Here is a 25,944-nt window from a genome sequence, read left to right on the forward strand (position 1 = left end):
TGTTGTTTTAGAGTGGGGGTGTTCAATTAGCAGGGATTAGCTAAATGGAAAGACAAGGAAAGAGAGGAGTGATGGGAACAGAGCAGATGAGAAGGGAGTCAGAAGGAGGCAGTGAGGGGCAGCTGTTGTGTGAGGCTCCACTCCAGCATCCTAGGTGGAGGGGGAAGAAGCTGAATTAATCTTCATCCATCTACCCCATTTATGTCCAGGTCATCGACCAGTGAGGCCCTATTGACCCAAACCTCTCTTCTGGAGTCAGGGTCTGGAGAGACTAAGGGAGGAATGTGGGAAGGGTTGGAACAGACAGCCAATCAACACATGAGAGAATCTCTTGAGATTCCACATGTTAATTAGGCCTTGTGTAAGAATGCATTGTCTTTTGTCAGTTACATAGTTGTTGCATTTCAGTGTCACTTGATCTTATACTATGTGAGAGGGTACATGGGAGTGCCTTAATGAGATTCTCCACCATTTTTTATTTTGTATGTCTCAATCATGTCCTTTCTTATTCTTCTCCTCTCCAAAGCAGTCCCACTTTTTTCAGTCTTTCCTCATACAGAAGTATCTAACCATTTGTCATCTGTATCTGAGCCTCCTCTCTTCCTGACATATCTACTTACAGGACTATTCATGTGAGAGAGTTTGCAGGATCTATGGTCATTGGAAGGCAGAGACCTGAAACTCTGTCTAGAGTGAACAGGAACACGGACATAAACATGGCTAGCAGGCAGCATCCATTTTAAATGTAATGGTGATTGTTTTAGGGGAGGTGAACCGGTAAGTACACTTGCTCCCTTTATATTGTGTTTGTTTCAACAGCTATAAGGCAGACTTTTTCTGGATGCAGCTGAAACTATTGAAGAGCAGATCCAAGGGCTTGCATTCCAGGGAAACAGCAGCAGCTGATCCAGTGATGTCAGAACATCAGATAGCACTAAAAGATCTGGAGTGATCAGCCAGTGCTTCATTTTGTTGGCACATATTTCTTATTTACAATAGGACCCAGTGAATGATAGTGAGGAAATGTGAGAGGAAGAAATACAGAAGATACAAACAGCTAGTCAACATTCATGCAATTTATACTACCTATGAGGAAACATAGCTGTTATATTTGTTTGTGTTTCTACATAAATACATAAACTGCACTAAAAAAAGATGACTGATTCATTGTAGGGGAAGTAATTTACATATGTGACAGAGTTCTTTATTTTCCTCCTTGAGGAATGTTCTAATTCAAAGCAAAGCTGTTCACATCTGAAATAAATGGAAAAAAATAAACAAGTTATAATGGTGACTTTCCATCTATTTTTAATTTACACTATACAGCGATAAGGGACAAATCTTCAACCGGTATGAATTGTCCACTGAAGTCAACAGAGCTTAGATTTTATTATGAACAGTTTGCATAACCGTAGCCCAAACTTAGTAAATTCTAGGAGCAAACATCAAACCAGATTTAGTGGAACTGAGCACAGCTCAAAAAATGCAAAGGACAATCAAATTGTTCCGATAAAGAGAAGTCAACATTTTATATAAGAGAGCATTTGCTAGGATCTAATGAAGATGGGGTTTTTTGGGAGGAGGATATTTACATATAGTCACTGTGTGTTTGGAAGAGCCTTGAATCATGACTGTACAGTAACTCCTCACTTAAAGTTGTCCCGGTTAACATTGTTTCATTGTTACATTGCTGATCAATTAGGGAACGTGCTTGTTTAAAGTTGTGCAATACTCCCTTCTAATGTTTGGCAGCCGCCTGCTTTGTCCACTGCTTGCAGGAAGAGGAGCCCATTGCAGCTAGCTGGTGGGGGCTTGTAACCAGGGTGGACTGGCAGCCCCCCTATCAGCTTCCAGCTCCCCTGAGTTCCCTGTGCTGCAGCAGGCTAGCAATCAGCAGTTCAGCTGTCCCTTCCCCCCACGGCCATGTGCTGCTCCTGCCCTCTGCGTTGGAGCTGCTCCCGGAGCCACCTGCTTGCTGTGCAGGGGAGGGGGGAAGGGAGGTGCTAATGTCAGGTTGTCCCCCACCCACCCACTCATGCACCCCACGTACCCCTTCTCCATGTAGAGCAGGGAGGGGACACAGAAGGAGAGAGACATAGAGAGCTTGGGGCAGCAGCTGCTGTCTCAACTTCCTGATCCCCTTAAAAAGGCAATGCACGTAAGAGTGGGTCAGCTTACTTAAAGGGGCAGTGTGCATCTCTCTCTCTCCCCCACACAAGGTGTGTGTCTGTCTCTGTCTGCTATGCTGTCTCCCCTCCCCTCCATTCCTGCTGCCTTGTAGAGTGTCAGAGGCTACATCAACAACAATGTGTTAACCCTTGAGGGCTCAGCCGAGTGCTAGTTCATCATTTAGTAGCAAGGCTCCCTGGGAAATATGCCTCCCTCTTCCACCCTCTAACTTCACCAACTCAGACAAGCTTCACAATCATCATAGCTGTGAATGGTATTAAATTGTTTGTTTAAAACTTATTATATAGCTATACAGACAATATATTTTTTTGTTTGGTGAAAAAATTTTCCCTGGAACCTAAAACCCCACCCCGCATTTACATTAATTCTTATGGGGAAATTGGATTCACTTAACATTGTTTCACTTAAAGTTGCGTTTTTCAGGAACATAACTACAACGTTAAGTGAGGAGTTACTGTACTGAAATCTCAGAGGCAAATCCTCACCTGCTGTAAATTGTCCATTTAACTTGATGGAGCTATGACAAAAGTTTTGTTCCAAAAGTCAATAGGAATTAGACTCATAAATCACATAGGCGGTATTGAAAATTTTATCTTAAATGACTTGTCCATATCCTAATAAACTGTGACATTGACTATTGCGGCCTGTTCTCTAGTCTTCTGGATGCTTACCATGTCTCTCCTCAGTCCATCCAAAACTCTGCCACCAATCATCTTTCCCACCTGTCATTTTGATCATTCCCTAATTCATATCCATCCACCAGCTCTACATATCAATTTCAAGGTCCTGATCCTTGTCTCCCTTTGCATTCCCCCCGTTTTTTCCATTCTGCCATTGAGATAAGCCTTGATTTCCCCCTTCTTTTCTTTCTCCCATTCTCAGCTTTTGTAGCTTCATTTGCCAAGCCTCCACTCCCACCTCACTTGGGTCCCTTCTAAGAACTCGCCTCTGCCATGTAACTTGCGAAAGCATAGCCAACTACCTGCATAATTGAAATTAATGGATACACCAAGGTGTTTCCATGTCTTACCAAGTTACTGCATAATCTAATTTTTGTACTCCTTTCCCGTCTTTCTTTCCCCTTTTTTGTCTGACTTTGGCTCTCATTAGTGTCCTATCTGGTTTTTCACATTGCAAGCTTTATGTAGCAGGGACAGGATCCTTTCTTTTTGCTTTGAAATTCCTAGCACATATTTGGGTGCTCAGAATGCGTTGTAATTTCCACTTGGAGTTATAGCACACAGCCTGCTGCTGCCTTGGAAACTAGTGAACTGTTTGCTGGATCAAGAAATCAACAATGACACACACATACCCAAGTAACAATACAGAACCTCAGTACCTTCTACAAAAGAAGTGTGAATTGTTGTAGCAAAAAACATAGAAGATGGAGAAGGACAAAGAAGAAGGGAAGATGGCCATGGAGTGATGATCCTGCAGACTCTGTCAAATTCTGTAAAGTTAACAAAATAAGTCATTCTGAATACGGTCGCATCAAAGCTAGAGTTAAGGTTCATTGCCCCTTGTGTCTATAGGACATAACTGCGGAGAGTGGTTCAGCTACTTTGGAGACTCATTAGCAGATATTTGTTCACTGTCTTTGCAAGGCTGCTGAGTCTTTCAGCGGCATCGAGAGGGGATATCAACAGATTATTAAATATTTGGGGAGGTGACATATCCTTTTCCTATCCCCCTCCTCTAGAGCCCTTCAATAATCATGCACTTGGTTTATGCCGTGTAGTAGTAGACATATTGGTTCCAGGATATTAGAGAGATAAGGTGGGTGAGGTAATATCTTTTATTGGACCAACTTTTGTAAGATGGTCCAATAAAAGATATTACTCAACCATCTTGTCTCTCTAATGCACTTGGTTTGACTAACAACACCCTAACCATTAGCCTGTCACACGGGCCTACAGCAGAACATAAGAACTACAATACTGGGCCAGACCAAAGGTCCATCTAGCCCAATATCCTGTCTTCCAACAGTAGCCAATGCCAGTTTCACCAGAGAGAATGAACAGAACAGGTAATCATCAAGTGATCCCATCACCAGTGGCAGATTAACAAATTTGCCGCCCCTAGGCCCTCAAAAAATTCCAACAACCCCCCGTGCCAGCTCACCTCCACTCCCCCGTGGCAAGCCTGGGAGGCAGGGGGGAAAAGGGGAGTTGTTTCGCATGCTCGGGGGATGGCGGAGGTGGAGTGATGGTGAGCTGGGGCAGGGAGTGCTTCCCTGCCTCTCCTCCACCCCCCAAAGAGTTACTCCCTGCGCCTGCCAGCCCCAGGTCACCTCCGCTATCCCCCAAGTGTGTCGCTACTCGCTTCTCCCTCCCTCCCTACCAGGGCTTTTGCATGGCAAACCTGGGAGGGAGGGGGGAGAAGGGGAGTTGTGGTGCTCGAGGGTTGGCAGTGGTGGAGTGGAGGTGAGCTGGGGCGGGGAGCGGTTCCCGGCCCCCTCCCCCCGAGTTACTCCCCGTGCCAGTGGGCCCCAGCTGCTTCCTCCAAGCGTGCTGCTACTCGCTTCTCCCTCCCTCCCTCCCAGTGCTTTCACATGGCAAGCTTGGGAGGGAGATGGAAGGAGGGAAGCGTGGCATGCCTGGGGGAGGAGGTGGGCCAGGGACAGGGCCGGCGCTTCCATTAGGCGACCCTAGGCAGTCGCCTAGGGCACTAGGATTCGGGGGGTGGCATTTTGTGAGCTCCCCATGGGGTGCTCGGGAGCTTCCAGTTCCACTCCAGTCACTCCACCAAAGAAGGACCTTCTGCTGACGTGCCACGGAAAACGCGGCAGGCAATTGAGCAGTTCAATGACTGCCACTGTCGCCTGCGGCATTTCGGCGGAGGGTCATTCTTCGGTGGCGTGATGGGAGTGGAACCGGAAGCTCCCGCGCACCCCATGGGGAGCGCAGAAAATGCCGCCCCCCGAATTCTGCCTAGGGCGCCAGAAACCCTGGCACCGTTCCTGGCCGGGGATATGGGGAAGGGGTGGAGTTGGGGAGGGGGCATGAGCAAATTTGCCGCCCCTGCAAAATTGCCGCCCTAGGCCTAGGCCTTGTTGGCCTAGCCGATAATACACTGCTGCCTGTCACCCATTCCCAGCTTCTGGCAAACAGATGCTAAGTCCATGTTATGACAAGATAAAACTGAATCCATTCTATACTAGATATGCAGGAGTGTCCAGGATTTTGGATGAGTTTGATACTTTTCCATTATACAGCCGAAATAGAAATTGTTGCAGTAAATATTTTTCCTGACATTTGCTTTTTCTGCATTAACTGCAAAAATAACCAGATCTACAGCATGTTTGTTATGGGGTTCAGTTTGAGAATTTGATGAATATTTTGTGGCCAGATTCATTTAATTTGACATTTTTGAATCAAGAATTTGGTAAGTGTTTTTGTAAATTAACCACCTGTAATGGGGGCCCTTACCTCTGAAGCATCTACTGGTAGCACAGTGCAGTGCAGCAATTATGTCTCTGCCTCAGTTTCCCACATTGGGCTTTCAAGAAGTTCAGTGAGGCTTATGTATATTGAACAGGGCCCCTTCAGGAGTCGGGTTTATTTAACCCAAGGGTGGAACATTTACATAAATAGGGCTCCACACCAGCATCCTAGGTGGAGGGGGAGGAGGCTGAATTAATCTTCATCCATCTACCCCATTTATGTCCAGGTCATCGACCAGTGAGGCCCTATTGACTCAAACCTCTCTTCTGGAGTCAGGGTCTCTTGTCATCCAGTTGGGAAGGGTCTCTCCTCTTGAGTCAAAGTCCCCACAGAGGTCATACCATGGCAACCCTCCATGTAATTTCCTGGTGCTCCTGCTGCTGTCTGATGAAGTCTGTCCATTGGGACCAGTTTTTGCGGGGACTTGGCATTCATAGCTCCCTGCAACCTCTCCCACCTAGGAGCAATCTGCCTTGGTTTCCTTTCCCAGTAAGCTCCCTCACTAGCTCCCTCTGAGAAGCCCCCCACATGGGAGCGTTCTCTTTCTGCCTTCTGGACTGTTCCTCTTCTCAGAAGGTGTTCCTTAACTAATTAGCTGCTGGCCAGCAACGTAGGCAATCAGTTATCCCCAGATGGATTTGGCTTGGTTTGTTCTCTTTGGCAGAGCCTGTTGCAGGTAGGCTGAAGGCCTGATTGCTCTCAGGGACCAGCTTCTCTATGGCTCCCCCTATGTATAGATCTGAGTTAAATATATAATATTAGGGTGCTCTTCAAGATGGGACTGAAGGGGGGCATAAGTGATTCATAGTCTTTATGCTGGCCCCCTGCATACAGGTGGATATCCCTCTCCTTGAATAATTTGATTTTCTTAGCATATTTTTCTAATAAATTATCTGACCATTTTTAGAAATCTATCCACCTCATTGCAACAACCTTTACAGCAAATAATTGCATATTTGTGTTTTGAGGAATAGGAAAGAAACTATTTAACCTACCTTTTCAAACAAAGTTTCAAATTCACGATAATAACTTGTGACGTATTCTGGATAATAAAAATCTGTGGCGTTTTCTAGAGGATAGTCATCTGTGTAATTGTCTAAATGACAAAATGGTTTTGGATGAGTCTATTTGCATCTTGTACAAATATATTTAGAGTTATTGAAGGTGCCTCTCACATACCCAGAATATCTATGTTCTATTTAAAATCACACATCAGAACAGATGAACACCTCTCCCAGCCTACTTTGTGCTCTAAGCATGTCAAACATTTTGAACGTTGGAAAACACAAGAAGCCCCCAAACAAAATTATCTTTGTTAAGCTGGAGTTAAGGATATGAGCACATAGAGTATAGAGACAGTCTTGGTCTTAGATACTGTGACATTTTCTATTAACACTTTAGACTCACAAAGTTGATCAGAAAATTCAAAACTGATATTTTTTGATACATGTAAATATTAGTACTTAGCTGTTTGTTAGCTCTTTCAGGAACAATTTCAATATAAAGTTAAAATATTTTATTTTCCAAATCAAGGTACAATGTTCAGGTTTAACTTGATGTCTGCATCAATATTTATATTCATAATTGCACAGGGTAATATTTCAGAACACCCAGGAAGATACCAACACACCTTCTCGTAAGCATGGTATGCATGTGTTGAATGGGGCTGGGTGGTGACTGTGCTTCACAACAGCTGCTGATTGCTCTCTGGGCAGTGTGTCCTCAAAACCAAATTTCCTCATGTCCTTAATGTTTGGGTTGCTTTTTGGAGTACTTGAGCAATTGTAACTGTTACACAACAGAGGATTTTTCTCCTGGGATATTTTGAAACTTGCATGCTACCACAGCATTCCTGGGGTTGGAGTATGGGTTAGGATGGGGATATAGAGAAAACAAAGTAAAATAATTAAGTCATTCAAGGGTATATGTTTTAACAGCCAAACTTTAATGTTACCCATCAGAGGGACACCATCTGCACCTGTTGCACATGTGGTACACATTTTTACATACAAAAGGTACATTTCTGTGTAAGTAGGCTCTGAATGAGCTCTCCCCTGATATCTAGTGGTGAACTAGGGAAAAGATTTGACGAGAAGACTGCAGACACACCTTTGCCTAGATAGGATCAGGAGAAAGACCCACATTGCCAAGGTGATCAATTTTGGCTATTTTGGGTTAAAAGTCACTTTAGTATTGAATACATGAATAATGAAATGTTGTTATCCTTATTGTATGAGTAAAGGGCAGCAGGTCTGTACTTAGCATGCCCTGATTGAGGGGGTCAACCTATATTTAATTTCATTCAGTAAGAAGGGTGTAGTGATGCAAAATCCAAGTAGGAGTTAGAGGGCATGGGGGATGGGTGTTCTTACCTGGTGGTGTGGACCTGTTTAAAGAGTCCTAGAAGCCTGGTTTGATTTCCCCCCTACCCCACCCCAGTGTTAAGACCCAATTAGATTCATTTTTCCTGAGTGACCACTACAGCTGAACTCATTGTTAATTGATCTGAGGGGGATGAACCTTCTTCTTAGTATGGAGACAGCATTGTGCAGAAGAGGCAATCAGCAGAGAGGTTCCCCACTACCCAATGAAATCACTAAAGTGCTGAAATCACTGAGAACTGGGCTAAGTGGTGGAATCTCAGAACAGCATTGCAGTGAGAGGCAGAGATGATTACTGTGGCAGGAAACAGTAGCAGAGACTGCAAAGACACTAATGAACAGAGGAGCTGCAACCTGATGCACTCTAGATAGATGTATGCCAGGATCTCTCTCTTGCCACAGAAGGAACAGGGGTTTTGGGAGTTTGTGAACCATGCCAGGTATGTGCCTATGCTTATGGCTCTTTGGAGGAGCCTCCAACTAATATTTCTGGTGGGCTGTGGAACCAGAGTGGAGTACAGTCTGACCCACCTGGATTCCTCACCCTCCTCAGGTGACTGCAGGTCCCACCACTCAGCGTCAGGGCAGGACACAAGAGTGAGGAAGTGGATGGTATGAATTATGAGCACGTATAGAGGTTCTCTGGGTGCAGTTTTGAGGCAGACTGGCTGGATATCATGCCTCTGGCTCTTGTGATGTATCAGGGCATCTGAAGAGGCTCCTGGAGGTGACTGGCGGGGTGTGGGGGAGGGAAGGAGAGGGGACAGTGGTGTAGTGGTAAAATAAGAAATGCATAAACTAACTGAAACTAAACTCCACATTCCCCAGATGAGAAGTGGGTAAAATCCATTTACCCTTGACTGCACTATGGGTCAGGGAGGACTACACAGAGAGGGAAGAGAACTCATTGAGGAAGGAGACCCAGGAGAGAAGGGCGAGGGTGAGTTCCCTCTCTCTGGGAAGGGCCTGGTGAAGGCAGGCTGCAGAGAACTACAGAGGGTAAGTTAGGCTTCTGTGAGAGACCTGGTGATAGGGCCTGTAAGAAGTAGGCTGGTCTCTACGAGAAGTTGCCATAGTCCCTGGGGAAGGGAGAGGAGGCAAAGCAGTGGGCAAAGCTGCTAGGAAGTCTGCAGGGAAAAGCCCTGGGAGACAGAGCTCTGCCAAAGGAGCAGAGCAGAAATTCGGCAGCCCCTGGAAGAAGTAGCATAGTCCAAGAGAGACAGGAGGACTTTTTGTTAGGATATTGGTGTGGATTCTTTCATTGTACTTTTGTTACCCCAGAAGGAGACAGAACTGTAAAGAGGTGACCTGGCTGGAGGGCTAGACCATAGAAGACATAGCCACAAACAGGCCATCACACGGACCAAGAAGTGATCACTAGGGGTCGCTAGAGGCTCAGACGACTGTAACACCATGACCTATTGCTAGGGCTTCAACGGCAGTGAACATAGCCATAAGCGCCGACTTCATGGGTCCTTGGGCTGGAGCAGCCCCAGGGAAAAACTGGTGGGTGTTCTGCATCCACTGGCAGCCAAGCTCCCCGTCCCACCTCACCTCTGCCTCCTCCCCTGAGTGTATCGCGTCCCCGCTTCTCCGCCTACTTCCCAGTGCTTGCCACCGCAAAACAGCTGTTTTGGGGCATAACAAGCTCCGGGAGGGGGGAGGAGCAGGAATGCAGTGCGCTCAGGGGAAGAGGCGGGGCTGGGGTGGGGATTTGGGGAAGGGGTTGGAATAGGGGCCGAGAGGAACGGAATTGGGGTGAGGACTTTGGGGATGGGGCAGGAGGAGCTGGGGCAGGAGTGGAGTTGGGGCGGGGCCAGGGGGAGAGGGGAGGTTGAGCACCCACCGATGCAGAAGTCAGCGCCTATGAACGTAGCCACTTACACTCCCTTTTAGTCATATTGTAAAATCTGCCCCTGTTCTTTGAACAGCACGGAAGCTGTGAACAATACATGTCAAAGGAAATTTGAAAACAGCAAAAAACATCTTTTTTTCTAAAAGAGATGCATAAAAAAGCTTAAATTCAGGGTAGATCGTCTTGACATGTTTATGATCTGTTTACATATTTTATGCAACTTGATCAAAGTGCAGTATGTTCTCTCACCATAGAAATAAAATGTGTGGTTCCAAAGGGAAAAATTGAGATATGATTCCCATCCTTCTCCAGCAGCATTTCCTGGTGGGACAAGGGGGAAAGCTATACATTAGTGCAGTACAAATACAAGCGCAATACATTTCCTGGGGAGGAGGGGGAAAAGCAATACATTAGTGCAGAAAGCAATACAAACCTGTCTTCATATATCCTGAGAACTGAGATTCTCATGAGGTCAGACTGTGAATGCCTCTCTCCCAGCAGTGAACAGCTACTCGCATGAATATTGACATTGATTATTGGGATTTCTTGTGCTGGTAATTGCTCCCTAATGGGAGTAAGGAAGTCATGGAATGGCCCATAATTAGCTTTGAGAACCTTGGACGAAAGGCATCATATTACAAAATGATTTAGAATTGTATGTGAGAACTCATTTTCCTCTAAAGGTATGTATTTGGAGCTGTTGATCTATGCTGGGCAATGATCACATATCCAAAGCTGACGTTTTTTGTACTCTTCTATGGGTCAGTGTAGTGGGGTGGTCACCTGCTCCTGGCCTGAAAGGGGTTAAAAGTCAGCCCTTAGGCTGGGCTGATTGGGAGGCAGCTTCAGCTGTGGCCATGCCCCAAACAGACTCAGCTGGCCCTATAAAAGCCAGGGGTAGAAACACACAGTTTCCTTTAGCTGTAGCAGGAGATAGACCTGGCTCCAGGGAGCTAGAGAAGGTGGAGCAGGGCTAGGGGAAGGCCAAGGGTGCTCTGGCCTGGAAACCTCACAGGCTGGGGCCTAGTAGAAGGCCAAACAGGTACTGGGGTTGCTGGGGACAGCCCAAGGCTAGGCAGAGGCAGCAGGTCCAAACCCAACCTTGCCTGTGATAAGTGACTTATACTGCAGTCTGCCTCAGGGAATGGGGGCTAGTTGGTGACTGGCAGTACCCTATGACTGAGGTGGAGCGGGGGGGTTCCCTGGAGAGGGGAAACCCTGAGAGTGAGGGGTTACTGCTAGGGGGCAGCACCCCAGATAACAGGGCACCGGAATCCAGGGAGGGATGTAGAGTCTAGCAGCAATGGGACACCAGACAGCAGAGGGTGCTCCAAGGCTGAAAATGAGCAGGACACCAGCAGGAGGCACCGCAGGGGTGAGTCCCACATTGCTACAGTTGGTATGTTTAACATGGATATCAATTTCTCTGATATATCTATGAATTTAAAAAAATTCTCACATTTATCTTAATATCTAGACACCATGAACTGGATTTTGAATAATAATACTGCTTTCTCTTAAAGATTGAGCCCTCTCCACTTCCTTTATCTCAAGCTTCTTAAAATGAGATTATGCTTCTGATTGGAATAAGATTTCTAAATGCCTAGCCTTACTGAAATTGTACAGTTTAAAAGCCTCAAGAAAGGGGAAATAGCTAAATATCAGTCAGTTAACTTTTTCAAAAGTCTGAGTTTAAACTCCTTTTCAGGCAGTAATATTGCAAGGCAGTTGGATTTTGGGGGAAAGGTCCATTTGTGCAAACAGTTACGGTTATGCATAAGCATGTTCCCACATATAGATCCCAACCCTGACTTTTAATGATCAGGGTTGGGGTGTTGTTCAGTGTCTTGGGTCAATATATTTTCTCTTCACCCGCAATGGTTGCTCTTTGTTCTGTGAGGGAGTTATCTATTTACCTACTAGATTTATTTCTGCATGTTTGTAAAGACCTTTGGCATGAGAATTATTGGTGTTTAGTCATGCCTCTTGTATCTGTCATGACAGTCCTGCTATTTCATTTCATTGGGGTTTAGGTCTAGTGTTCTGTTACTCATTAGGCAAATGCACATCTTGTCAAGACAGGAAATAGAAGAACATAACTTTGAGTTTGATGCCCATATTGACTCTACCTTTATCACACTATTTGGGATAAGATTATTAATTGCTTAAATATTTATTACGTGATTCTGATGAGAGGTAGACTGGCATCCCATATTTTGACACCCTCACAATTTAGAGGGGTTTGAAATCCGTGCTTGAATTTTTTCAATCAGAGTCTCTATATAGCAGGCTGACCTAGAAGCCCAAATCTAAATAAACCCAGTCTATAAAGATGCTTGAAAATTGGACCCAAACTCAGATCGAGATCTCTCTGTGAGCCAACTTGAAACCCTGTGTTTCCAAAGCACTCAGAACTTGGGAGGAAGCTTGGAATCACAAGAACTGAACCTGCATCTGAATTGTGTAGCTTGCAGCCATGTCCAATTCAAATGTAAATAAAACCCTAAATAATTGTTCAGTCTCTAAAAACGTACTGTCCTTTTTTTTGCTTTTATAGTATAAACTTTAACCTCTGCCCCTAGTTACAAATTCTTCCATGTCTTAAACTTGCTTTAGCAGCCTCTCTTCAAAAGCATTGTTCCAATCCAATCAATTCCTTTAAAAACATTATATTGGAACTATTGTTTGTGCTGCATTTAAATTGTGTGTTTTTGTTGTTTGGCTGTTGGAAGGGTAAGGAAATGAGAAAAGAACTTGTAATTTCACCTGGAAATCCCCAGCAAGTGATGATCTCGGTGGCTTGAGCATTGGCCTGCTAAACCCAGGGTTGTGAGTTCAATCCTTGAGGGGGCCATTTAGGGATCTGGGGCACAAATCTGTCAGGGGTTTAGTCCTGCTTTGAGCAGGGGGTTGGACTAATGACCTCCTGAGGTCCCTTCCAACCCTGATATTCTATGATAATGACATCAGTGCTTAAACAGCTTATTTGGCACTTTCTCTAGCAGAGTCAAAAGTAAGTAAATTTAAAAACAGGAAGTTGAAAGTATGCAATTGAACAATTGCATAACTAAAAGAAAAATGCAAATTACATTTAAGACCCTTTTCTCTTTTGTGTGTATCAAATACAATTAAAAACATGCCAAAAGCAACTGAATTATATAGGTGAAGCAAAGTTAGTTTAATATTTTGTGTTGCAGGGAAAAAACCCACTGAAAATAAGGTGTTTCTGTAGCATATATCCAGAAGGATCATAAAATGCCTAATGGCGTTCACCAACAGACTTTTTATACAAACCTATTAATAGTTGTGCCCATAATTGAAAAGCAAACACCTCTGGGGTGAAATGCGGCAGGTGTTTAACAGCACTGCCATCAAACAGATTAGGAAGAAAATTAATGCTTTTTCCTATTAGAAACTGCTAGAGGAATTTAGGAAGACAGAATGTAATTATCTAAGGTGGAGTTTGGCTAGAAACTCTAGGTTAACAACCCTACTCTTACAAAAAGGTTTCACAAGATCTTTAATGAATCAGGTTTACAGGACATTGGCTTTGCATCTAATTTGAAAGATGGCAGGCCCTGAAGCATAATGCCATCTATTGCCAACATAGGGCTTTGGTGCTGTGCTGATCTAAAATAGGAACTGATGCATACTCTTAGCTCAAAGGACTTCCATCAAGAATTGCACCAGCCAGCCTGACCCTGCTTAAAATGAGCAATCTAAGGGACCCTAGCACATGGCAGTTTGATGGCTGCAGTATATCTTCCACTTTCTAAATTTCCTTTCAGTTTTGAAAGGCTTTGTTACATTTCACATTCAGGTAATAGAGGAGAATAGTACCTCCCAAGCAGCAATCTATTGTGCTTCATCCTTCAGATGCAAACCATTAGCTGGGAAGTCTTCCCCTCCTCCTGTGTTTCAGAGCACCCTTCTGAAGACACTGCATGTGTCTTTTGGGGCACCTTGTAAGACCACCTGCATCATGCCTGTGCTAACCCTACTCTGGTTTTAAGATCCAAATTGCCCCCCTTGCTTTTAAAATACTCTGTGAAAATCATTCCAGTCTCTTTTACATACCTTATTTCTCCCTGTTGTCCTCCTTGCTCATCTAACAATGATCTCCTTATTGCCTCTCCTCATGGTGGTGCAAGAGCCTTCTTCTCCAGATCATAAGGCTTTCTGCATCTCTTCCTCAGCCACCTTTATATCTTGCTTCGGATACCCACTGAAAACCTCTCATCTGCCTTTCCTGTGCCTCTTCATGTCTCTGCTATTTAACTATATTATAGGCAGCTATTCTGTAAAGTATTTTAGGATACAATTTTACATGGGAAGGATGGTATAATATAAAACTGTACCCTATAAGCTTACATCCATTGCACTTAGGTGGTTTTTGATCCCTGTCTTTCACTTCTTCACCTTTCCCTCTTCATTTGTTTTAATTACAAAATAAGAGTCCAAACAAATGATTACTAACTGCTGAAGAAGCAACATTCCTTTATAAGCACCTGGTAGGTACGATTTCTTGATCAGTACAGTTAACAGCATCACTTAATTAACTGCAATCCACAAAAAAGTTAAAGTAAATTATTTACCCAGTAAAGTCTGGAAAACCAAGACTGCTGTTAGTAAAAAGGCCATTCTGTCACAGCTGGTTCAGCCTACTGACTGCTTCTTAGCCTTGTCCTATTCTGTAATTTTTTGAGGAACCAATGCAGTTATTTGGTGTATAACAGGAAATGACACTGCTCTAAGGGTTGGAACAAGTGACCCCCTCATGAGAAAAGGCAGGACAGTCTTGCCCAAGTTTTTTTTCCCCTCAGAAGATTGCCTACATATGCCATACTCTGTACTGCAAACTGCTGCTGCTCTTCCTGTTAAAAGGTGTTAACTACAAATGGAAACAGAGGGGAAAATCCAGTGAATGGTGCTGGGAAGGACACTGCTGGAAGCCTTTCATTAGGAAACCTTCTTCCTAAATTAAGACAGGCATTGATTACCCAACTTCCTGACCTTTAACAACAATGCCAACTTTGTTTGCCAAGAGACAAATTGTTAGAGGTCAGGAAGTCAGCTAGCAAAAACGAATAAGTTATGAAAAGAACAACAATTTTACACAAGAAAGAAGATGTGAAAAGTCGTCTTCAGGAAAAGTGTTACTTTCCAAACATTTGAGAGAAGGCAAACACAGAAAAAAGAAACTGAAGAAAATATCCCTTCTACACCTCTGGGAACCACTTAGTCATAATAAGACAGTCAGTGTCACTAGGTAACTTAGTTTAGTAAGCAGTCCTACAACAGATTCTCCAACGTTTACATTTCTTGATCTTCACTAGTGACCTTGACTTTTCCCATCAAATACATTTTTAAGCACACCCTGTAGAAACAAGTATGAATGCAGTCCCTGCCACAGAGTATAAATGTAACGCCATGTAACAAATAAGAATCACAAACAGATAAAAAGTGCAGGGGATGGAAGGAAAGAGAATGCTAAAGTCTGTCAGGTGTGGACCTGTCTCCTGGAAGTTGGAACACAGCTCTGGTTTTGTTTTTGGTTTCTCATGTTTCCTGTTCTCATTTCTCATAGATGAAAAATGGAAATGAATTCTGAGGAGTGGTCTGAACAAGGCAAAGGAGATATGAGAAACAGCTGTGCAGAGGTCATTCCATGCATAAGGAGCTGCAGGGAATAAGGCTCTGAGATGTGCCTAAGAGAAAATAAAATGGGTATTGAGGCTGGTGGGTGTCAGTATTTCTTCTAATTTTGTTATGTGCACCGATATGGAGGTGATGTGTGCCATGGCAGGTCCGTGCTGGGGGAGAGGCATTTCTCCCCGCCACAGCCCTGAGCCCCTGCATGTGGCTTAATAGGCAGCTGTGCAGCCATCCAGTTTAGAGGGAACTTAGGTGGGTGTAGAATGAGGAATGCAAAAAGAAATGAGGTCAGATGTCAGAAGGGTGCTGTGTGATGGGTTTTTTTCCCCCTCCTTGCCACCAGGTAAGCACTGGGACTAGAGAAGCTAGACTTTTAAACTAATAATTACCATATGCATAGAACCGTGCGCAATCCAAATGGATCCCAAAGCATTCTACAAACTTCATCTCAGACACAGTTCACACAGGGATAATTCATCCGCCATTATGGTAGAATGACAGCAGTTTAACAGTCTGCCACAACATGAAACCTCTGTTTAAGAAGAGGATGTGAATACTCACTAAACCATAAATAAACTTTAAAAAAAAAAATCAGAAGCGAAAAAACCCTACCTCTAGCAGTTAGGGAACAAGCAGGATGATAGACTAAAGGACCTAGGTCTTCTCCATCTCTGATCCCTGCAATTCCTTTTCAAAATCTGTCCTGGATTTTCTCCATGGATGGTTTTCACTGTAGATTTTATCTTGTGAGTTTTTCTTGAGCTACGTGCCAGAGAGAGAGAAACAGTAAAGAGACCCTCTGTGGGAACTGACTGTACTAGGCTTCATTGTATAACAAGGAAGTTGCATGTTTTATCTCAGTATTTTAGCTAGAGCAGAAAACACCACCTGAGTGGGGAAATAGTCTTTTCCAGGAATAGAGGCAAGCCAAAATATTAACTCAATCCAAGAATTAAGTTTATACCATTTTCATCCCAGTCAGACAAATTCATTAGGCCTGTTAAGTTACTCTAAGGCCAGGCCTATGCTAAAAAGTTAGGTTAACCCAACTATGTTGCTCAGAGGTGTGAAAAATACACACCACTGAGTGATGTAGTTAAGCCTAGCTGACCCTTGGTGTGGACAGTGCTAAGCAGAGGGAAGAGCTCTTCCGTCGACCTAGCTACTGCCTCTCATGGTGATGGATTAACTACAGCGAGGGGAGAACCCTTGCCATCACTGTAGTGAGTGTCTGCATGGCTATTTATATCACTTTGGCCTTAAAGGTGGAGACAGCACACTCTGGCAATTCCTACTCCACCAGTGGCTTCCCTGGCTGGTATGGAGCTGTTGAATGGTTCTGCACTGATACAGCTCCCAGACCCTGGCATAGGGAGCAGATCGGGGATATGCCTAGAGCATACTGCATTATAGGTATTCTCTCCTACCCAGGGCCCATAGGAAGCCATGGGAACCAAGTATAAGTTAGAGCAGCCTCAGAACTGCTCTAACTCCTACAAGGGGTTGGACAGTTGCTTCCATAGCCCCAGAGTACAGAGGCCACTCTTTGCCTCCCCACCATGCCTACTCCAAATGCAGAAACAGAGTAATTTAAAATCGGGTCCACTCTTTGCATTTGTAACTTTCCATAAAATCATAGTGTTCTTGAAGGTTGGGTTTTTTCCTTTACTCAGTCTTTAAAATTGTTTCACAGTTCTAGCTGGAGAAAATGAGTCGGAACAGCAGGTTAAAATGAATCTCTCACACAAATGGACCAACCAAAATGTTTTCACTCTCCACCTCCCAGATATCCCTGGCATATCTTCATGTGAGCCAGTGGTCCAGTACTTAAAAAATGCATTAGGAATCTTAGTTTATATCCTCATCGCTGTTGCCTTGACTGACTGGAGGACCTTGGAAAAATCACCAACTCTCATTGCCTCATTTTACCTATTAGCAAAATGGAGATATTAATACCTTAATTCACAGGGTCATTATTGATATTAAAGATTAAAATCTCAAAAGACCTTTAAGATTTCCAATTCAAAGGTGCTAGAAGTGCCATTCATCCAGATGGATGAGACACATTGTATCCTTCTAACATTTGATTCATCATTATCAATTTTCCTGGTGTGTTTATGCTTCATGCCCACTGTTCCACTGTAAGGAATCTGGGGAACACTTTAGGATATTATGAATATTGTAAAATCACAATGAGTTATGCCAGATATGTTGTGTAAGATATCTGTGAAAATGTTATAATTTGCCAAATATGATCCTGTTTATATGTTCATATCACCTTTGTATTAGGTATGTCTGTATTACAAAACTTGTTCCATGCTTCTTAGGGCTTGGCCACACTGGAGAGTAGCAGCGCTGGTAGTGGGTTTACAGCGCTGCAACTTAGTAACTGTCCACACCTGCAAGGCACATCCAGCACTGCAACTCCCTGGCTGGCTGTACACCTGGTCTGCTTGGGGTGTAACAATTGCAGCGCTGGTGATGCAGCGCTGCTCATCAAGTGTGGCCACCAAAAGCACTGTTATTGGCTTCCAGGGTATTAGGAGGTATCCCAGAATACCTGTTCACAACAAACTGGAAGAATGGCTGAACTCCGAGCTCCCCCAAGTTGCTTATCTAAAAAACAAACACAGCTCCTGTTTGCTCGAGGAAGTGAGGGGAGGCAGGCAGGGGAATTGCTTTGGAAGGTTCACAGCTGTTTGCTTGAAGAGAGAAGTCACACAGCAGAGGGGGAGGGGGAGTCCGTGTTGAGCAGCTGCTTATGTTGTCTGAAGGCTATTTAGGAGTGCATAATCTGCATTTAGTGAATAAGAGAGGGGTAGGGGAAGGGCTCAAAACTTTTAAATTGATTGCAGGTTGGTGATGTGTATGTTCTAGTCCTTAGAACTTGCAGCAGGGAGCTGACAGATCCAAAAATCCACTCTCTCTCCCCTACGTTCCCCCTCACCCCCCTCTTTTGAAAAGCACATTGCAGCCACTTGAACGCTGGGATAGCTGCCCACAATGCACCATTCCCAACAGCGCTGCAAATGTGGCCACACTGCAGCACTGGTAGCTTTCAGTGTGGCCACACTGCAGCACTCTCCCTACACAGCTGTACAAAGACAGCTGTAACTCCCAGCACTGTACAGCTGTAAGTGTAGCCATACCCTTAGTGACACCCCCAGAAAGCTTGGTATCAGCACTCCTAGCCTGTTTGATGTCCCATCAAGGACCATCAGCTATACAGTTGACCCATTGAGAGAAGGCAAGGTTACGTGCCTTATGACTCAGCAAGGCATGCATGGGCATGCTTATGGACAGAAACCATGTGCTGGGCCACTTGTGTTTGAAATAAAGGAAGCACAAGCTGCAAGGCAAAAAAAACTATAAAAGGCAGCTGCATCTTCACCATTCTGTCTTTGTTCCTGCTTCTTACCTCTGGAGGAACTTTGCTACAGACTGAAGCTCTGAAAGGACTGAATGCCCCATCCAAGCTGTGGATGTATTCCAGAGGCACTGTCAAGCCAGCAAACTCACCACTAGGAACCTGGTATATGGACATTGAAAATATGACTGTTTTACCATTTAGCATCTCTCTTCTTGTGTCTTTTTCTTTTATTATAAACCTTTAGTTTTAGCCAATAAAGGATTGGCTGGCAGCATGGTATTTTGGGTAAGATTCAAACCGATGCTGACCTGGTGATGTGGTTGACCCTTTGGGGTCAGAAGAACACTTTGTATATGTGAGCAGGGTTTAAAATAACTTCTCACTGTACACGACCTAGATGCTGATTGCATTCCAGTCTCTGGTTCCCAATAAAGGGGGCTGGCTGATTTCTTTTCTTTTTTTTTTTTTTCTTGATAACCAGTGTGGGGGATCAGAGGCACAGTTTGTGATTGGTTGGGGAGTTTAACTTCAGTGTTACTCCCAAGATTGGTGGATATCTACTCTCCCTTTTGCAGGCTACCCTGACCTTGGCATTTCCAATGAGGGCTGCCCCAGGCATCATGGATCACACCCACTACTCTTACTACAGCATGTCCTGTTAGTATTTCATGGTTTTACAAGTTACTCTGATGCCAAGAACAAGCAGGGTTTTATTTTGTGAACCTCCCTAGGACCTGTCTTGCCTCAACTATAAAGCACAACCTGATGAAACCACAAGGATTTTGTTCATGAGACTCAAATGCCATTTTTTAAAGTATATGAAAACTTTGTGAAGTCTGATGCACTCAGCCACATGTTGTTCTTACTACACAAAGTTTCAATTGAGAGACTGTGATATAGGCATCAAAGACATGTTGAGGACCCTTTGGCTTATTAGATAAGAAGTTGTCACTGCTCTTGAATAAAGGAGGTAGGCAGAGCAGCTAAAGAACCATAATTAGTGAGTGTTTGATTTGCCAGTGGTGATAGGTTTAATTTTAGACTGAGGATGTGAGGAGATGGCTGTGTAGATGAGGTTGTCGAGCACCCTTTGCTTTAGGAAGCTGAACATCATATCTCCGCTTTAACAGAGGAAAATAAAACCTTAAAGGGAAATTTAAAGATTGGATGGATGAGTAAATGAGACTATTCTAAATTAACAATGAATCAAGCCCAAGTGGATTACATTACAACATTCCTGAGGAAGTAGCTGAGGAAAAACATTGTTTGGTGATTTAGATAATAGGGGACCAGAGGTGGGCTTTGTTAGTTACCAGAGTATAACGTTATGTGTAGGAAGGAAGCATGAACAATTTTCCCTCATCTGAACTATCTTTCTCTGTTTCTGAAACTAGACTTCCGCTTCTCCTTAGTTTGCGTCTCTCAAAACTGGTGTGTGTGTGTGTGTGTGTGTGTGTGTGTGTGTGTGTGTGTGTGTTTCCTAAGGGTGAGGCAGATCATTGAAATGCAGTTTGATGGCCTTTCCAGAGGTGTCTTTAAAAAACAAGATCCTGTATGCTTTACATCATTCTGAGGGAAATCATGGTACTTTCCATAAGAACAGGGGTTTACCACAGTGTCTAAAGATTTTTTGCTTTCATTAACTCTTTTGTAACAAGTATTTGCTTGGATGCTGTGTCCGCTACCCCTGATGAGACTGTATTTCAGTGGTGTTATGTGTGCAAATCTGCAAGGAATGATTAGATTCTTTGGGATGCAAGGTGCTATTTTTTACTAATTATAGAAAAATGACATTCCTGAGTTTGAAAGTTATTTTTATCAGCTCGCCTATATACGTATGGCTGCCATTGTCATTTTCAAACTAGGACTACAATACGCTGGTTACCTGAGGCCCACAATTTCAAGAGCTTTGTTCGGAAGAAATTAGAAAAAGCTGCTTTTTTTTTTTCCACCAGCTCTCCCTGTGTGTCACTGCTGATAGTTTTCTGTCCCAATGCCACTTTGGAGCCCACTTGTGAATGGATACTGTAGCTTCCTTACTGCGCACATAACTCAACCTCTCCTTCATATGGGCCTGAGCAGGTAGCCGGACTAGTGTCACTTCCAGACCTGTTTGGAACAGTTGGAGGATAGATTGCTCTCTGGCCATAGGAGGGGTGTGCTTCTCTTCCCCCTGGCAATGATTTTTTCTTCTGCCTGTAATGCTGAGCATCCTTCTGTCTATTCTCACTTAGGAAGCAATTGCCACAATGTTCTGATACGGCCAAAATGAGAGAGTTCATGGCCAAATAACCAAGACAGGTTTGACGCTATTTGTCACATCCATGTCCAGGAGAGTATTTAAAAACTGCACCTTCAGACCACTTCTCTCACTCCCTCCACCTCCCCCACGCCCTCATTTGTCCCATTTGGTTATCCAGCATTGCCACACTCTTGTGAAGGGGTGTGGATCTTCCTTCGTAACAATGTGCTTACAGGGCACCAAACATATTACAGATTTTCTCCCCCACGGGCAGCAGGGGTGGGGGTGAATATTGGGCTGACCGACGAGTTGCAGAGTTTACTGGAACCAGCCACCCCAAGTAGTTTGTTTTGCTAGTGTTCTCTTTTTTTGTCCTATTTTAGCAAAAATTGTTGATCTGAATTTTCGGGCAATAGATCAAAGGTGCATTCTGGGTTTCCCCTAGAGAAGCTGAGACAAATAAATTGCTGTTTACCAAAGAAGGAAATGTTACCTGGGCAAAAGAGAATCACTAGCTGTTCTATAGGAGTAGACCCTGGCATTCCACAAAACAAACTTTGCCCCACACCAACAGTTCTAGGGAGAACACAGAAATTCTGGCATAAATGGAAGCCAGAATTTTTCTTACACTGTTCCCGCAGTAAATTGTGGATAGTGAAGCACAGGAGTGAAAGTAACTTACAGTACTGCCAGAGTCCTGAGGGAGGTGTGGCCTCATCCAGAAGAGGCATGGCCTCAAGATTTAAAGGCCCTGGGACACCAGCTGTGGCTAGGAGCCCCAGGGCCTTTAAATCAACCAGGGGCTCCCAGCTGAAGAGGTGGCTGGGAGCCCTCAGGGGAAAATTAAAGGGCCTGGGGCTCTAGCTGCCAGGAGGAACCCTAAGCTTTGCAGGGCTGGGGCAGGGATTTAAAGGGCCCAGAGCTCCTGCCCTTGAAGGGAACTCTGAGCCCTCTAAATCCTGGCCTCAGCTTGTCGCCAGAGCTGTGGCCGGGATTTAAAGGGCTCTGGGCTGCCCGCAGCCATGGGGAGCTCTGAGCCCTTTAAATCCTGGCCCCAGCCTGGCAACGGAGCCATGGACGGCATTCAAAGGGCTGTGGGCTGCTTGCAGTCATGGGCAGCCCAGAGCCCTTTCAATCCTTGTCATGGAAGCCAGTGGGGTCCAGCACGGCGTACTGGCTCTTGCTGGTACGCTGTACCAGACCGGACTGGCTTGCTTTCACCTCTGAAGCATCTACTGTACAAGTACAGAGACCTTCCTTTAATCCAGCAGCTATATTCAACTGCCTGTTGCATAGAGACGAGTATCCTTGTAGTGATGTGTATAACTTGTGAATTCTGATTGGTGTTACAAAGTTATTGTGGAACTGTTTATCAAGGACTGTCTGTATGAGTATGAGGGATTCACGATTTACCAACATGATGTAGCATCTCTCTGCCAGACCAGAGACAATAGATGATTGTTATCCTCAACAGGTGACCATTAAGGGTTATCTTTGGACAATAGGTTGGCTGAAGTTGGGAGAGCTAGTTCCTCCAACATCTCTGCAGGGTGAGGGAATGGAAAGCTCTGACCAGCAGAATAAAGAAGCTTTGGACAGAAGCATGGTTTTGTAGCAGGGGTGGCTGTCAAATGCAAGACTAGCCAAGGTTAGAGAAAGCTAGCTGATCTAGAGAGGGGAAGAGGGTCCAAGTTTCTGAAGAGAAGCCATGAGCTGCAGGAGAAGGATCCTGGACACCCCCAGAGGATTCTGCCCAAGCCCAAAGAACACTTCAGAGTGGTGAGGAAACAGGCAGGGAAATGAATATACATCTCTTTATTATTTTTGTCTAGATCTGTCTCTTTTGCTAAGTAAAGAACAATTGTGTTTAGAATCCTGTGCGAAGTGTGTGTGTCTGTTTGCTTTCATTGTTGCATGTCCCTGAAATAAGTCCAGAATACCCACAAGGTGGAATTCTGGAAAGAGGTGTGCGTTGGTCCTGGGGACAGGCAGGCTGACTGCTGGGTCTCAGCTATCAGAAGGGGGTGCTAGACAGACTGTCTGTGCTCCCCGGTGTGTGCCTGGACTTCGTTCAGACTCGAGAGACTTACAGAGCACATGTGGCCCATTGAGATGAGTCCCAAACACAATAGCCTGGTGAGCGTCCAGCCGGTGGGAACTCTACCAGGCTGCGTGTAAGTGACCATTGTCACTTGTCTGAAGCGGATGAAGGATAACAAAAGACCAGATTGGCCTGTAATATAAAGTTCTTGATAAAAGTAAGAAAAAGCTGGAGACAGACTAGTGTAAACATGATGGGCCTGAGTCTCATTGACACCAAGTCTCCTTTATACTATTATACGTTTACAGCCCTTAAAACCTCTTTATGCTGCTAGCAGGGAGCAAAGGGGCCTTAGTGTAAAATGAGAAGCAAACTCAAAGGGGACACAGCAAGTTTACTGGTAAGGTTACATGTTGACATAACAATGAGCAGAAACAGGAGGAAATATTTATAATCAAACTTACCAGAAATGTGTTTTTATTGACTAATTTTGATGGGATGCGGTTGACAGACTCTTGGTGACCCCCAGAGAAACATCATCCAGAACAGCCACCTGGATAGCTACCTACTTTGTTTTCCACTGCCTCTACTGTCTGCTCAGGCCCTGGAATCCATTATCACACCTTTTGGGCCTTCATTATGCTGATCCCAAAAGTTGTCCTGATCAGACAGTCAGAGAGAGGGAACCAGATGATACCACCCTGTGACAATCACCACCTCAATTTGCTTTGACTAATTCCTGAATACCTGGGATGTGAACCTGAATTCCCTGCTGCTATTCCCTCCTCGGTGTGCACTGTTTATACTGCTAAATTATAAACTGAAATGCAAAAAATGTCTGAGGTGATAGACCTTTTCAGAATATAGAAAGGCAGTTATGATGTGCTATGGAGGGAAAGCTTATTGTACAAAGTAGGTGCAATGGATTAGAGAATTTTTGACTAAAAGGAGTGTGCAGATCAGAGTTGGGAAAGTTGGTTGTTTTTTTTAAACACTTCCTTGTAGTATACAATTTAAAAAATGGTGTGTTATCAGGCCAATATTTAATATGATAAATGATCTCCCAAAATAAAGAAACGCATGGTAGGTGTCACTTTGTTTGCAGACGATTGTGCTCTGTGTGTGAGGAGCAGAAATATTGAGGTGGCAGAAAAGAGAATCAGCCAAGCATCATGAGAGACTGAGGAAATGCATGGGGTTTCAAGTTTTCCATTGCTAAAACCAGAGGACTGATCTTTACATTTCTCTGTAATGTTCCTCTTCATAAACGCTATGTGAATGGAGAACAAATAATCAAATTCTTAGGGGTAATATTTGATACTAAGTTACTTTGGAAAGACCATATAAACAATGGTAAAGATAAATGTACAGGAAGGATTAACCTGCTTAAAAGTCTTGTTGAGACTAATTGGGAGGCAGATACAAAAACAGAACTGATAGTATACAGAGCCTTAATCAGACCAGTTATTGACTGACTGCTAAGCTTTTGGGTCAGCATCAAAATTAGAACTGAAATAATTAGATTTAATATAAGCCCAGGCACTACAAATTGTGCGCAGTGCATTTCTTACAACACCTATACACTCACTACAGATGGTTTCTAGTAAAATGCCCGTTACACTGAATAAAACTACTGGGACTTACTTTCTGAGGTAAAGTTAATAGGAACCACAGTGATGAAAACACCAAACAAATATGAGATTGTTGAGAATTTGATAGGCAAACTATCACACATGATGTGAGAATTCCATATGCCGTTTGAGTAAGTGTAGATACAGGAGTTGAAAGGCAAGGAAAAACTGAACAAAGTCATAACTTTTTAGACATGGGAAAATTAGTTTACAGATGGCAAGTTGCATGACCAAACATGGATTTAGATGTACTTTATAAACTTAAGGGTATAAAAAGACAGTAGATATGAAGTGTACCAATATATAGATGAAAAGTGGCGTTGGTTTTGTCAAATGTATACAGATGGGTTGAAAGGGAAAAAACAGAGTAAGGACGGCATATTATATACCAAAATTGGGAATTAGTATCTCATTATGTAGCTGTCATGACAGCCAAACTCATAGCAACAATGTTAGTGTTAAACTGAATCTGAGATGTAGGCCCAGCAGCAGCGGTCATTTTTAAAAATTCAATCTCTAGTCTTAATGGTGACTTAAAAAAAAAAAAAAGGGTGTCTCAGTAGGTAGAAGTGATTTAATCAATGAAACTGTATTTTTAATAACAGAATTAGTGGAGATGGTGATACGTGTAGCATTAGCTTGGATCCCAGTGCATATTGAGATAACGGGATACAAAATGGTAGCCAAAGTGGTGAAAAATGCTATAAGAAATGGAAGGATTGACATAGCAGTAATCTTGAGTAAACAGGAATTCAAAAGTCTAATACAGACAAATTTAAAAGAGAAATGGCCAAAAAATTGGATTAATGAGGGAAAAAGGAAGCTGGTCTTTTACTTGTGCCCTAGAGTTAAAGATTATGACATACTTCAGGCCCTGAAGTGCTTTTGTTTTGAGTATTAACTGGCTGTTGTGCCCTAAACAAAAATCTGTGTCAAATAAATGACACAAAGATGAACTAACTTCAATTGATTCTTCCACTATACAGAATGATCACCTTTTATGGGTGTGTCAGGGCTTTCATACAAAAGGGGAAAAGATTGTTGAAGAATTCAAAAGTCTTAAGATGATAAACATTTTTTAGTAAAAATATCAGGAAATGGAGTATTACTACGAAGGCACTGATACATTACCTGAC

General features: G+C 43.7%; 1 long non-coding RNA gene across 1 annotated transcript; it reads right to left on the reverse strand.

Annotated features, from left to right (window-relative positions):
• Nucleotides 1-479: 479 nt before the first annotated feature.
• Nucleotides 480-14,555, reverse strand: LOC115639405. Its single transcript, XR_003997658.1, has 5 exons — nucleotides 14,465-14,555; nucleotides 10,119-10,190; nucleotides 6,629-6,729; nucleotides 3,530-3,640; nucleotides 480-1,254 (listed from the first exon to the last, which is right to left on the reverse strand). It is a non-coding gene; the product is annotated as an uncharacterized LOC115639405 (long non-coding RNA).
• Nucleotides 14,556-25,944: the final 11,389 nt, after the last annotated feature.

Source organism: Gopherus evgoodei, chromosome 24, assembly GCF_007399415.2.
Source record: "Gopherus evgoodei ecotype Sinaloan lineage chromosome 24, rGopEvg1_v1.p, whole genome shotgun sequence".
NCBI classification, from domain to species: Eukaryota; Metazoa; Chordata; order Testudines; family Testudinidae; genus Gopherus; species Gopherus evgoodei.